Here is a 15946-nt window from a genome sequence, read left to right on the forward strand (position 1 = left end):
GAGTCACTCTGGATGTTTACCTTGGCCTATCCTTAACCAAAGCACAGCCATATTCCTTAAATCCCCACAGCTCACCCTGCCTTGCTAACCCCTCGAAGTCATGACTAAGATTTCACCAGACATCTTCTCCCAGAGCACGTGCCATTAGCCTCTGATAAACCACCTCTGGAACACCGGGTTCAGTGCAGGAGGAGAGCCTGCCCGGCTATAGAGGTAGGATGTCCATCCAGCCAGTAGGCACCAGCTCCTGGACAGACTGGGCTTTGTGGGACACTCCTCAGCCTCGCAACCCCCAGCACCTAAAGGAGGCAGACTAGCTTTGACTCCTAGGTCTTCAAAGATACAACCCATCCTTCGTCTACTTTCCAGCAATCTGCACACATTCTGGCCTCCGCTAGAGGAAGAGGTCCTGTTATCAGGGAGCCTTTAAAACTTTGGCCCCACTGCACTGGGTGCAGCCCCGATAAGCCCACCTTCCTGGCTGCTTCCTACTGAGCAGCCTTCAGCCCTGTGGACGGACAGCAATAGGAGACGTTGGGGCATCCACTGTCCCCTTATGCAGCCTCCTCCACCAGCAAAGCTCCTTTTCCTATGTCCCTGCTCCTCACTGGAATCAAGGGACACCTGGTCAGCCAAGGCCAAAGCCATCTCAATTCCGAGGGGCCTGAGATGGGAAATGGTGCCTTCAAAGCAAAGACTGGAAGACAGTCAGCCCAGGAGTGCCTTGCTGCACACTGCAGAGGGTTCTCCAAGGTGGGCAGCTGGAGCAAAAGCCCCAGCAGGGCCTGCTCTGCCCACCAGCCTCAGGGGCTCTGAGTGCCAGGAAGCCCAGCTGCTTCCTGTTTGGCACCTGCGAGAAACCATGAATCCAGCTCTTGAGATGAAGGTAGGTCCTGGAAAACCATCTGGATGGGCCCCTGGGTAGGCAGCAGGCACAGGCAACTAGGGGAAGATGGGTGACCTGCATCACCACACACTCCCAGCATCCAGCCTGCTTATCAGGCTGTCATTATCTCAAAAAACACCCACCAGCTGATTAGAGCAAGTGTCAGCTTCCTAACGCAGATGAGGAAACTGCACAGTGCATAAACTGCAGAGCCACAGATCAAACCCAGGGGGTCTGTCTGGATATTCAAAGCCTGCCCAGAGTGACATCATACTGGTAAGTCACAGGAACTACTCCACAGGGACTACTCCACAGGGAACTCAACACTGGCTTCCCTGCAGCCCTTAGGTTAAAATGCAAAGTTGGTTTTAAAAATAAATAGAAGGCCTGGATGACAAGACTCTAGATAATGGTCCTGCCTAGGACCCAAGGCCCCCTTTGCAACACAAGTGGTCAGCTCAATTTGGGGCTGTATTTCTCTTATGAGCTTGGATTTCCAGAAGTAGAGCTCCTACTGGCTTCCACTAAAAACGCACACCCTCTCACAGCACGTGTCAGGAGTGGCTCCCACTACTGGAGGAAGTGACCTCCCATTGGCTGAGAGAGCCTAGGACCAAGGTCCTCACACTCCACTATGCACAGAAAGAAATTAGTGCTCATTTTAAGGTGGGCCAATAATATTGTGGTTATGTCTTTAAAAAGATCCCCTTATGTTTTAGATAGGGGCACCTGTCTATGGGTGAAATAATTTAATGTCTGGGATTTGATTCAAAATAATACGGGGGACAGTGAGCAGGAGTAGAGAAGCAACAAGACTGGCCATCTATTGGTAACTGCTGAAGCCGGGCTGTGGGGACACAGGGTTCATTATACTATTCTGTCTACTTCTGTGTATGTTTAAAGTTTTCTATAATAAAAAGCAGAACGAGGAAGAGGAAGAAGCACACAGAGAGTGTGGTAAAAACGTCGATCTCCACAGGAGTGTGAATGGAGGTTGAGGTCCCAGGACTTGGCTTTTCTCAGGCTCCCTGCAGGCCGGTGAGAAACCTCAGCTTCAGGGTCCCAGAGCCCGCAGAGGCCAAGAGGCTGAGAGCCTGAGAGGCTGAGGCCAGAGGTCCCCCGGAGCAGCCCCAGTAAAGGGTCCCCATCTATAGTGAGCCATCTTTTAGGCTGCACTGGGCTCGTCAGTGCCAGGAATATGAATGGCCTCACAGTCTGTTCATTCTCGCCCAGCATCACCGCTGAGATCACAATAAGCAGCGTGGCAGGATCTACGCACAGAGCTGGCTGAATCTTTATTAAAATCTGTTTTGCACATGATGTTCCCAATTTGTGTCTTTGTTCTTGGTATCTGGAGTCACACAGTTTCTGATATTTGTCTTGGAGATCGAGGAAGTTTGACTGGCATGCCGTGGTGGCAGTATTTATATCCTGAAAAACCTATTCTATCCAGCAAGAAACATCACCCCACAGCCCAGGCTGCTGCATCTGGGCCGCCTCCAAGATTCATCAGTTTGGAGGCCCCAGCAAAGTTCTCAGCATGGCTGGCAGGTGCCGCGGCCCAGAACTTCAGTGAAAGTCAAATCTGACTCACTCTTGTCACCTAGAGCGGGTGCTCTACATGTATATGTTCCTGGGGCCCCAGAGCTGGAAGAGGTGGCCCAGGGCCTCAGGCGCCACATGCCTCCTATGACTCTTCAGCCAAAGCATCTATCTCCTTATGCACCTTACTCACTAGGGGTCTAGGTATGGCATATATATATATATAGTTTCTGCTTCTTCAAACAAAACAAAACAAACGAAACAGGCCAGGCATGGTGACTCGTGCCTGTAATCCCAGCACTTTGGGAGACCAAGGCAGATAATCCCTTGAGGCCAGGAGTTCGAGACCAGCCTGGACAACATGACAAAACCCCATCTCTCCTAAAAATACAAAAAAATATATACAAAAATTAGCCAGGCATCGTGGCACACACCTGTAATCCCAGCTACTCAGGAGACTGAGGTGGGAGAATCGCTTGACCCTGGAAGGTGGAGGCTGTAGTGAGCTGAGATCATGCCACTGCACTCCAGCCTGGAAGACAGAGCAAGACATTGTCTCAAAAACAAACTCCCAAATTTTTTGAAGTTTGAAAAGCACTAACTTTGATATATGGGGAAGAAATGAAAATGTGGCCAGGGAGTATGTACAACTAGAACCAGTGAGAATGTACAACTAGAACCAGTGAGAATGTAAAATGGCACAAGCACGTAAGAGTTTAAAAATTCAATACAAGCCTATCCTTTGATCCATCCATTCCATTCATAGATATCTGTCACGGTAAATGAAAGCATATGTTCATATGACTTATACACAAATGTTCACAGCAACTTTATTTGTAAAACCCCCAAACTTGACCCAAACAACCCAAATGTCCACAGATGAACTGATAAATAGTAGTATATTTGTGCAAGGGAACACTATTCAGCAGTGAAACCAAACAAACCGTTGACAGATACAACCACAGAGATGAATCTCAAAGTCATTCTACTGAGTGCAAGAAGTTGGATCAAAAAAATGCAACCCATAGGATTCCATCAACATATGATTTTGACGGAATGATTTTAGAAAATGCACATTCAACTGCTATGACAGGAAGCAGATCTACTTTGGAGTTTGGTGGGAAAGGGAGATAGAAATTGCAAAGGGGCGTGAGTACAGCTCAGGGGTGAAGAACATGTTGACTATCTCGACTGTGGGGATGGCTTTACAGGTATATATATTTCAAAATTCATCCAATTGCATGCCTTAAATACATGCAATTGACATCAGTTATACCCCAACAAATTTATGGGAAAAAAATTTTAATAGGAAAAATAGCTTCAACAAAATGTGGTCAGGAAAGGAAATACCCTCTCTGGGGGCTGAGACAGAAATTCATCCCAAACCAGTTTTCCAAGATTTATGTCTCCTGAGCCCCACAACATGAATGGTACCCTGCTAAGTGCTGGAAGAGACACAAAGCTTAAGGTTTAAATGGGAAGATAAGAGACACACCAACCACCACAGGGCGACGTGACAGGTGTCTCATGAATATCAGCGAGAGCTGCAGGGGTTATGACTTGAGATGATCAAAGAAGGCTCCTTGGAAGAAGCAGCATTTGAGTTATGTCTTGAATTTATAGGGTTTTGAAAGATGTGGATGGAGCAAGCTGTGTTCCAGGCAGAGGCCAGAACGAAGAGATGTACAGATGGAGAAGGGCCACCATTAAAAGAAAAAACAAAAAGGTAAACCCAGCAGCAGTGGTTTTCATCAAGGGGAGTAATGGGAGGACATTATGGAGGCCGGATGACGGAAGTCCTTGAGTGCCAGATGGCAGAGCCTGGATTTACGAGGCAGGCACGGAGAACAGAGAAGAACCATGTCTAATTCATTAATTAAGCCTTTACTGCAAACCTGCCATGTGTCACGTCCAATGTGGGAGCCCTTGGGATACAAAGATGACCCTGCCAGCAGAGTATGCATCTGGTGAGAGATCTTGATAGGTAAACACATAAACAAAACCAAATGGTATTGGTGCCTCAAGCAGACCCTCAAGGGCACGTATTATCCAGGATTCTTTTACTTGAAGTGATAGATACCAAACTCCAATTGGCTTAAGTAAAATTAAAAAAAAGTTTACTGACTCATACATAAAAGCTCGTGGGGGCTTCAGGTACAGGTGGATCCAGGAATTCCAACCGTGCCATCAACACTGCTCCCTGTCTCTCAACCCTGCTTTGCTCTGGTTGGAACCATCTCAGGTCAGCTTTTTTTTTTTTTTTTTTTTGAGACGGAGTTTCGCTCTTGTTACCCAGGCTGGAGGGCAATGGCGCGATCTCGGCTCACCGCAACCTCCGCCTCCTGGGTTCAGGCAATTCTCCTGCCTCAGCCTCCTGAGTAGCTGGGATTACAGGCATGCGCCACCATGCCCAGCTAATTTTTTTGTATTTTTAGTAGAGATGGGGTTTCACCATGTTGACCAGGATGGTCTCGATCTCTTGACCTCATGATTCACCCGCCTCGGCCTCCCAAAGTGCTGGGATTACAGGCGTGAGCCACCACGCCCGGCCAGGTCAGCTTTTTTTAAGGAGTAGCCAGATGATCTTGGCAGTTTATGCCATACTTAAATACAAATGAAAGATCTTCTCTTTCCCAATAGTTTCAACTAAAGTCCTGAAATGGAGTCTCATCACCTCTAATTTTCCTAGCTTGGTCACATGCCCTTTCATTAAATGATCCCTGTGGCCAGAGTTGATACCATGCTCTGACTGGTCATCAGTGACATGCCTGGAGTGGGGGTCAACTCCACCACATGCGCTGAGAATGGGGAGAAGTTCTCCACAGCAGACAGCATCGGCTGCATAACCCCACACCCCCCGAGCTCCTTTCCTCTTCATCTCCATTTTGGAGGCTAGAAAAATGAAATGCTAGCCTTCCCCATCTCCTTTGTAGCTAGAGGAAATCTTAACATAGCTCTGGCTAATGAGACATAAATGGAAGTATGCCAGAGACAACTGGAAGAACTTTGGCTTTTCTGATAAAAAAAAAAAAAAAAAAAAAGAACAAATGCAAATTGTCCTTCCTTTCCTTCCTTCCATGCAGATGTGATGCCTGGAGCTGCAACCATGAGGAGAAAAATGCTGAATCAAAGCACGCAACCACCTACCTTCAGACTTAGTGCTGTGTGAATGAAATGAACCCTTATGTTGCAGCCACTCTGTGTCAGCTTTCTTATCATTTACAGCTGAATTCATTCCTAACTTCTCCATCCCCAGAGGAAAGTCTGGATCTCAATCGAGGAATGGGGAGCAGCGGCTGGACAGGCAAAAACAATTGCAGGGAGGGTGCAGAACTGGGCAAAGCCAGAGGAGGCTGCAGGCAGGGAGCAAGAGGCAGCTGAGGCCGTGGAAAAGGAGGACACATTCAAGAGAAGCTGAGGAAGAAGGATTGTTAGGTAGAGGGAAAAAGCTATGAAGAAGGCAATGACAAGGAGGGTCTGAGTCTAGATACCGCAAATATCCTAAGAATCCCTGATCATGCAATAGGAGCCGTGAGCCATTTCCCATTCCTAGGGCTGTCGATACACACACAGACAGGAGGACTTAGACCCAGCCCTTCTGCAACCAAGAGGGCATCACCTTTTTCCAATCTTCACAGGTGTAATCACCGAGGCCACAGGATAGGTCCAGACAAGGTAGGGAATCCCGATGAGTGCTGTAGACAGTTCTCATGGTGAGGAAGGGAACTATCACAGGACAAGTGTTGCCATGAAATAACCTGCCTCCTCGGTTGTAAATCATAAGCTGTAAGGTAGCTCTTAATAAGAGCATTTCTAATAAACATAATAACGAGCTTAATGATTGGCTTTTATTGAGCCTTCACCTGGTTCCAAGAACTTAACTTGCAAGGCATTCTACAGGTAACACCTGATTCAGTAACAACAACCACCCTATAAAATAGTATCATTCCCATTGACAGATGAGGAAGCTAAGGCTCAGAGAGGTTAAGTAACTGGCCCTGGTTATACGGTTGGTGAGTGGCAGGGCCAAGAGTTAGAAGGCAGCATGCACTCTTTCAGTTCTTGGCATCCCGCAAGAGAAGTTGCTTCACTGCTGCCTTTGATGTAGCTGAAGAGGTTAACCAAATTCCCTAGGTCAAGTTCCCCATTTTGGCTTACTCTTTCATAAAAGCACAGGCCTGGTTACCCTTCCATCAGTACCGTCCTGAAGAGCCATGGCTCCTCCCCTTTATGCTTGTCACCACGTCCCTGGCAAGGCCAAGCAGGTTGAGAATGGGGATTTGTTAGATTTCTTAAAACCTCGCTGGCAGACAGGGAATCTGTCCAATCAGCCTGGGATTTCTCCATCTATTAAGTCCAATATGCTTCGTCATTACTACTCTTGTCATCATAATAGTTAATACCCATTGAGTGTTCTTTCTTTTTTTAAATGTATTAACCCAAACTTCACACAATTCCTTGAGATCGATGCTATTTTACCTCTTCTTACAAATGAGAACTAAGTCCTGGAGAGCTTAAATAACCTGCCAAAGACAACAGTTCTCAGGTATAAGGGTCTCCTCTCTACACACAGATCCTGGGACAGAAAACAAGGCCCTGACAGCTCCACGGTGGAGAGGGAGCTAAGCTTCCACAATGGCATCTACTGTGGTCCCACCTGGGACTTTCACTTGGCTATATTCAGTCCATCATTGTCCCACAGCACCTCTGTCAGGACTGGGGGAGTCCATGCTTGACCCCTCAAATGTGCTATCATGGCTTGTAAACACATTCAGCTTACTCTGCACACTTATAAAACCACCCCTCCCAGGAGGCTGAGCAGTTGTTCAAATACTGACTGGCAAAAATATTAAAATTCAATAAACCTGTGGGAAATATTTTGTTATGAAAATCAAGTCAGATCTATAAGAATGCACTCTGAAAAATACAAAGCAGAGTCACCATGATTAATAATAAATGCAAGCACACCGCTAAATTCAACCAAATGCCTCCAGATTCTTCCAAAGCCGGCTCTCTCCATCGCAGCCAACTGTGTGTGCTGCTGCCCACCCCCAACCCCACATCCTCTCCTCTGACTCCACTGTGCACTCAACACCAAAAGACCCGCGTTCCTTCACAGCAAGGAGGGCTGAGGTTAACCCCATTCTCTGATTTCCTTAGCCTCCAGCTCTCAAAGAGATGTGGAGAGTCCAGGTTTACCACCTCAGAAGAATTAAGAGCTCACCAGTGCCAAACCTACTTTTTCCATTGTGAGAAATCTTTGCGGCATTACATTACCTTCTAGGGCCCTTTTCATCAACTGACTTCAGCTGGCTTTGGCCAAGTGACTTCAGAGTCTACCCAAAGTGAAACATGTTGGCAATGGAACTTCTCCATCTCCAGTGCCTCAGTCTCGACAAGCATTCATGTTTAATTCTCCTGCCGGTAGCCTCTCTGGGCTTATTCATGCCCACATGGATTCTGAGGACAGGAAATTTAAACCTCCACTCTCATTCCCACATTCCAGGGGATGAGGCTGTTTCTCTCACAGTTTGGCCACTCTTCGGGGAGCACCTGCCAATCTTCATGACGAAGGGGCCGTCCAGGGAGGAGCACACACTGCCTGCTGCCTCCCTGACTTCTGACATCACTGCTTCCCAGACAGTCCTCATGCTGTTTTCTCCTCATAAACCCAGTTACTGAAACTGGCAAAACACTTTGTGATACTGTCCTCCTGTGATCAGATCCACCCCTGGACCTCCTCACTGGAAGGTCCCCGCTCTGCCCTCTCTCCCCACTTAGAAATGAGAGCAGCCTGGCAGCACTGACAGTCCTAAACCATCCACTCAACAGACTCGCCACAAACCTCACACTCAAAATCTCCCATCGGCACCAAGTGCTCTAGTTGTGCTTTCATGGAAGGTAGCAGACGCCACAGAACCCAGTGGAAGCTGCTGATATCTGATTATCTTCATGACGGAGGGGAAGGCAAAGGGGAGAGCCTGGAGGTGTAGAAAATCAGTCTACGAGGTAGCAAGGGCCCTCCTACCTCTGGATGCCACCCCAAGCCTCCTGGGTCCCGCCTCGTACTCCTCCAAGGTCTGTGCTGCTGTAGGCCTGCACGAGCCAGATAGCTCCAGATTAGGATGCCCACTCAAGGAGATTGAAAACTGACGCTCAGGAAGATTGGCTGCAGGCTCTGAAGGCTAATAGCCACTACTTTAACTGCCTTCAGCTTCCTGGCGGCATGCTTCAATTTCATCTTCCCAAGTGATAACTAACAACACTTAATCTCCCCCATCTGGAAGCAGGAGAGCACAAGATATCCCTTCTAGCAATTACCCCCAAGGAGAATGTTTAATCTCCCATGATCCAAGATACTAAAATTAACATCGAGATGCCCATTCTTCACATATTGAACTGACATATTTTAAATTGCAGTAAGAGGAAACCATACACAGCTGGTTAGAAATATGTATGGCTTTCAGAAGGTAACGTAGCACTATCAATCAAAGACTTAAAAATGTGCTTCAAAAATATGTTGCTGCAAAGAGGAAACCTCAAGGATGTTCATTACAGCAATGACTACAATGGCAAAAAATGGAGTTAACCTGTTTTTTAAAATAGGCTAAATAACCTATGTTTTTAAAAAAATTTTTAATTGGGATCATACAGTGCATATTTATATATACAGAACGGTGGTCCTATAAGATTGTAATGGAGCTGAAAAATTCCTTTCACCTAGTGATGTTGTAACCCCCATAATGTGGTAATGCAATGCATTACTAGTGTGTTTGTGGTGATGCTGGTATTAAAAAAAAAAAAAGCCCATGTTGCCAGTTGTATAAAAGTATAGCATGTATAGTACTGAATACCTGATAATAAATGACTGTATTGTTAGTGTATGTATACACACACACACAGTATGCTATCCTTTTTATCATTATTTTAGAGTGTTTCTACTTTAAAAAAAGTTAACTTTAAACTTTCTTTTTAAAACAGCCTCAGGCTGGTCAATCAGGCTTCATTCCAGAATTATTTTCACAGGAGATGACAGCTTCATGCGTTTTATTGCCCATGAAGACTTTCCAGCAGAACAAGATATGAGATGGAAGACGGTGATATCGATAATCCTGACCCTGTGTAGGCCTGGGCTAGGGTGTGTGTTTATGTCTTTGTTTGAGACAAAAAAGCTTAAGCCAGGAATGCTGGTTCATACCTGTAATCACAATGCTTTGGGAAGCCAAGACAGGAGGACTAGTTAAGCCCAGGAGATGGAAACCAGCCGGGGCAACATGGTGAGAGAACTTGTCTCTACAAAACCTTTTAAAAGTTAGCCAGGACTGTAGTCCCAGCCACTCGGGAGGCTGAGGCAGGAAGATTGCTAAAAGAAAAATATTTTAAAAGAGCCAACCAAGGAAAAGTACCTATGAAACCAAGCAAATGACGGCCCTCCAAAGAAATGAAATGAGCACTCTCTAAATCTGGCCAGCATTTCCTTTCTTGAATGGAAACAGTGGTAGAGGGGATAGAAATCATGCAGCTCTTGATTTAATTTAGGAGAGAAAACACTAGGTAAAAATAATGATATGAAAAGTAACCACTGGGACCCAAGCACCACAATACACCTACATGAAACAAATCATACCTCACAGCTACCAAGATTTGCAAGGTACCACAAAATGGGATGTGTTGGTGCCTTTGACCCATGCTTGGTCAAGTATTTCATGGCATGACATGTGTCATCCTCCCTGTGAGGATGGTGTGTGGGGATGTAGGAAGTACAGTCAGACCAGTGGCCAGCCTGTGAATCCCCACACATCCGTCCGGTTCCAACAGAGCACAGCTCTTCCTTAGAGAGACAGGTCCAAGCCTGCAGCAAGCTCACAAAATGCAAAGAATGCACTCAGTTATGGAGAATTCAATTTAGAAATGTCTCCAATCTAAAAGTCCTTGTCCGCTTTGGGAACAGCCATGTCTCCCATCACACAATGAAAAGAAAAGCCGGAAAGCGGCTCTGGAATTCTCCACATTCTTCTTTTCATGAAGACTGGGACAGGCTAGGCCAGATTATCAAGAGCTCCCAGCAGATGCAGCTCAGGGCTCACTCAGACCTGGGCAGGACAAACACACCCAGTGCACTGCAGGCACTGTCCTCCAGGTGGCCGGTAAGCTCCATACTCGGGTCACCATGCAGAAGCGATGTGGGGCTCGACCCACCTGAATGAGTCTTGAAAAATAATCATTAGCATTGTAGCAATGCGATGAAAGATACTAATTAAAGAGGAGGTGATTCACTCTCCCAACCCGTCTTAGGAGCCCAGAGCAGAGAGGTAGAGGGCATCCTTTCAGAGAGGGGAGCTGGGGCAGACCCACAGGCTCCAGGTCCCCAACCCATGACCACGCAGCCCCAGTGTGTTGACTAAACAGCTAACTGGAAGCACAGCTGTGGAGCTTCAGAAGCGCCACATGCTCCGTCCCTGCCTGAGTGAACTCAGAGGCCACATACACCCACTGCCTTACCCGCTGGGGCTGTGCCCCAGGCTCTAATCCTTGCAGGTCCATGAGGAACCAAACTCTGAAATGGACACAGATAGTCTGACTGGAAAGAAATGGGGAAATTAGGTCCACTTCCAGGTCTAGTTCAGCTGCCCAAGCAAACCCGGACCAGGAGCCCCATTCATGGCTCTAGGACTTTGTTATAGAAAGAGAAAAGCCCCCGAAAGTAAAAACTGTCCTGAGGAAGAAAATAGCAGGAATGCCATTACCCCCTGCTGCCACATAGCCCTAAGAAACATCCCAGATGGAAGCCGATAGGCGTTCAGCTAACACCACCTGAGGCCATTAGCCAGGCCCGTCCTGGCCCAGGGTCAAGGGGTCCAGGGAGGGCAGGATGGCTATCTCTGATCTGCACCCCTAGGCCACCCCCAACACTTAGCCATCAGACCATAGAACTCCAATATACACCCATAAACACACACGCCCCTAGCGTCTAGGAAGGGAAATTCTATCTCTTGCTTATAACTGAGTTACCCCACTTTCTGACCTTAAAAAAGAACAGCAGGTTTCCTTTGAAGGATTCAAACCTCATTAGCCACAGTGGGAAATGATGCTTTAATGGGCCTGTGATGGTCCCAGCTTCGGGTGTCTGTGTACGCAGCCATATTACTTAGCAACACCATAGCCATTTAGGTTTAATTTCCTAGCTTGCCTGATAAGAAGGCTGCAAGTGTAATTTGTGATGCTGCAAGCTGGGCAAACTCACAGGGCTATTAGATGAGTCACTGGGTGATCCAGGCCACTGTGCCAGGCTCTGCAGAAGAGAAATTAACTCTGATTTGTGGGACTGATATCGCTCAGGCGGACACAATTTTCTAAGTGTCTGGGAGCTGTGCTTCCGTCTCTCCTGCTTTCTGGTTTGGTGCCATCATTGATTAAGGGAAGCTTCACTCACCTCTCAACCCCTGTTAGGATCATCTTCCAGCTTTCTGAAATCCTCACGCAAACCCAAAGCCTGGCAAGGTAATGATAATAACAGTATCAGTAATAACGGCAATAACAATGAGAACTCACATTTCTGAATGCTATTCGGGTGCTACTCATAAGTTATCTCTGTGAATTTTCCTAACCACCCTAGGAGGTAGGAATTACTATTACTGCTATTTCAAATGAGGAAATCAGGGTACAGACAGGATAGCAGTTGGCTGTAAGACAATAAGAGATTAGGGGACTGGATGGCCCACTGAGCACGGCACAGTTTCCCGAAGAGCTGCACTGTGATTCATCACCACCCAGCATTGCCATATCTTTCGCTCTTCCAAAAGATGCCATAAATCCAGATTTTGATATAAAATCCCATGAGTCTTAAACATCAACAACTAATTTCATTGTTTAATCAATATTGTGAGTACCAAACCAAACAGATCGGCCAGCCAGATTCGGCCCCTGAGCCACCAGTTTGCAATCTCCACCTCATTTGAACAAGTAAGCATGTTCATCAGTAAATACACTCCAATGTTATGTTATAGCTTGGCTTCTGTGAGTTGCTGGCGGCCCAGCCCTTTGCTCACCCCTCCCTCCAGCTGCTTTCCTCCCAGAGCCTTGGTGAGAGCTCTATTCTTCCAGTTGCTCAGGCTAAAAATCTTAAGGTCATCTATGGCTCCTTTCCATCTCTCACACTTCACATACTCTGTCAACAGATCCTGTCTACTCTACCTTTAAAATTCATTCACAGTCTATGGCAAGGCATGGTGGCTTCCGCCTGTAATCCCAGCACTTTGGGAGGCCGAGGTGGGGAGACCACAAGGTCAAGAGTTCACAACCAGACTGGCCAATATGGTAAAACTCTGTCTCTACTAATAATACAAAAATTAGCCAGGCGTGGTGGCGTGCGCCTGTAGACCCAGCTACTCAGGAGGCTAAGGAAGGAGAATCACTTGAACCTCGGAGGCGGAGGTTGCAGTGAGTCGAGATCTTGCCACTGCACTCCAGCCTGGGTGACAGAGCAAGACTCTGTCTCAAAAAAACAAATTTATTCACAATCCCTCCACTTTTCACACCCCTACCACTACCACCCTAGTTCAAGCCACCAGCATCTCTTGCCTAGATATCATGAGCTGCCAGCTGATGTCACTTTCCCCCTTACTCTTTCTCACCAGAGGAACTGGGGTACCCCTGTAAAACCTAAGTCATCCTGCGCTTCTCTGCTCAGCCCCTCCAATGACTCCCATCTCACTCAGTGAAAGTCAGTGTCCTAAATGACCCACAAGGCCCTTCATGACCCAGCCCCTTCCCACCTCTCTCTGCTTCCCTCCCTGCACTACGGACACACAGCTTCCTCCTCGCTATTGCTCAAATACACCAAATGTGCTCCAACCTCAGGCCCTGGGCGCTCACAGCTCCCTCGAAACTGTCCCCTCTGCTGTCTTCTTGACTTTTGGCCCTCTTTTGCTCTGTTCAGTCTCTACCTAAGCAGAAACATCTTTCTGGACAACTTATCCAAACTAGCAATCACCCAGTCACTCCTGCTCCCCTTTCCCTTACCAAGCATCTCTACCACACAGCATGTATTTATCTGTTTGTGGTCTCTCTCCTCTAACTAGAATGTATGCTCCATAAAATAGGGAATTTGCTTTCTTCCCTGCTCTATCCCTGGTATCTAGAATTGTGCCTGGTACATAGCCAAAATTCATTGAATATTTGTTAAATAAAAAATGGTCAGCCTGGCACGAAGGCTTACGTCTGTAATCCCAGCACTTTGGAAGGTTGAGGCAGGCAGATCACCTGAGGTAGGGAGTTTGAGACCAGCCTGACCAACATGGAGAAACTCCATCTGTACTAAAAATACAAGAAATTAGTTGGGCTTGGTGGCTCATGCCTGTAATCCCAGCTACTCGGGAGGCTGAGGCAGGAGAATCGCTTGAACCCGGGAGGTGGAGGTTGCAGTGAGCAGAGATCGCGCCATTGCACTCCAGCCTGAGCAACAAGAAAGAAACTCTGTCTCAAAAAAAAAAAGAAAAAGAAAAAAGAATGGTCCACACTATAGTGCCTTATGATAGAGAGCTCCATTCTCCAAATATCGCACATGCCTTGCCTTCACTATTTCCTCCTTACTCCATCTGCACCTGAGAAAGAGGAGCACTCCCCACTAGCTATTATCACTTCCACCATGGCCACGCTTAACAACGTGAGCACAGTGTCATGCCATATTGATCACTGGCTGAAAAGTGACAAGGAGACAATCATTTCTGTCCCCACCTGCTATGTCAAATAGTAGCTTATGTTTTGTGGGTATCTTGCCCTTGATGGATACAGTAACAGCTAGTCATGAGGCTGATGAATTTTATAATTAGTCTTGATGGGAGGTGGCAGATTTTCTGTGAGGGTGAATCATTTTAATCCTTAATTATAAGGCTGCATGAAGCCCGGCATGGTGGCATGCACCTGTAATCCCAGCTACTCGGGAGGTTGAGGCAGGAGAACCAGTTGACCTCGGGAGGTGGAGGTTGCAGTAAGCCGAGATCACATCACTGCACTCCAGCCTGGGCAGCAGAGGGAGACTCTGTCTCTAGATAAATAAATAAATAAGACTGGTAAAAGTGCTTTACTCATTTATCTGCAGATTTCATATATTTACTCTTTGGCCTTATTTATTTTTTTATTTTGAAACAGGGTTTCTGCCACCCAGGCTTGAGTGCAGTGATGCAATCACAGCTCACTGCAGCCTCAACCTCCTGGGCTCACACAATGCCCCTATTTCAGCTTCCCAAGAAGCTGGGACTACAGGCGCACACCATTATGTGTGCCTAATTTTTAAATTTTTTGTAGAGACAGGGCCCCACTATGTTGCCCAGGCTGGTCTCAAACTCATGGGTTTAAGCGATGCCCCCACTTCAGCTTCCCAAAGTATTGGGATTACAGGCATGGGCCACCATACCCGGCAATTTTTATTTCTGTATTTATTGGAAAGCACATATATCCTATGAAGGTAGATATGGTTCAGTCCTTTACATTTTTTTCACATAGACAGAAACAGAGAAATATTGGCTGTATAATCTCAACTCCATCCAGGTGGTACATAAAATCTGGACAGAGCTGCAAGGAATTCATGCAAATTCCCATGGATACCATGGGTCTCTCACACCCAGCACAGTGTGATCAGCTTTCAGCAGGATCCAGACACACCTTGCTCTAGGGTAGGGCTTGCCTGATTAGCCAAGGTGATTCCCTGATGCTTGTCCTTTCTTAGCCACCAAATGCTCCGGCTCAACAAAGAGGGTAAGCTAGGATACCAGGATGGCCCTTTCCAAAGCTGAATACTCAGGAAGGGAGGACAGCCACATGCAAGGGAGGGAAAAGCATTCAACTAGAAGTTCCAACCAACACTAAAGTTAATAGAAGAGGTTGTAGGAGGGTATTCAGAGGTGTAGTCCAGTTCTATGCAAGGCGGGGAATGCAGCTGGGCCATTTGCCATTTGCTGAGCGATCTAGCACTAAAAGAAGGCACCTCCATTTGACTACCTTCTCTGTATGCCAGAGTCTTGCTCTCTCAATATCTTTTCATTATTGTCACATAACTCTCAAGTTGATACATTTCCATGAGTGTTTGTTGAAAAACGTACTACTTTTGACACACCTTTCACTACTGCTGTCTCACCCTCAGCTACCCTTCTGAGGATGTGACAGGACATTGTTATGTGAGTGTCCACCGCCTTACCTCCTTGGCCAGCCTGCCAGAATGAAGCCTGTAATTTCCAGTCTAATTTTCCTTTCTTCTTCCTCTTCCCAAAGAGGAAGGATCCTTTCTTCTGAAGAAGGACAAGTCAAGTGGCATAATCAAGGAATGGGGTTGAGGGGAGTGAGAGAGAGGCAGCAGAAAGTGGATATTTGGGGAGAGCTGGAATTATGAAGAGGTACATTCTAGGGCAATTGGAGGTAAAATAGAAGTGGTAGACAAAGGCAATAGGTTTTATCATTATTTCTGTAATTTATGGAAGAGGATCCTCTTTATAGTTTTAAAGAAGTCTAAGTAAGAGTGAC

Source organism: Aotus nancymaae, unplaced genomic scaffold (genome assembly GCF_030222135.1).
Source record: "Aotus nancymaae isolate 86718 unplaced genomic scaffold, 86718_ANA_hifiasm-v0.15.2.pri h1tg000062l, whole genome shotgun sequence".
NCBI lineage: Eukaryota > Metazoa > Chordata > Mammalia > Primates > Aotidae > Aotus > Aotus nancymaae.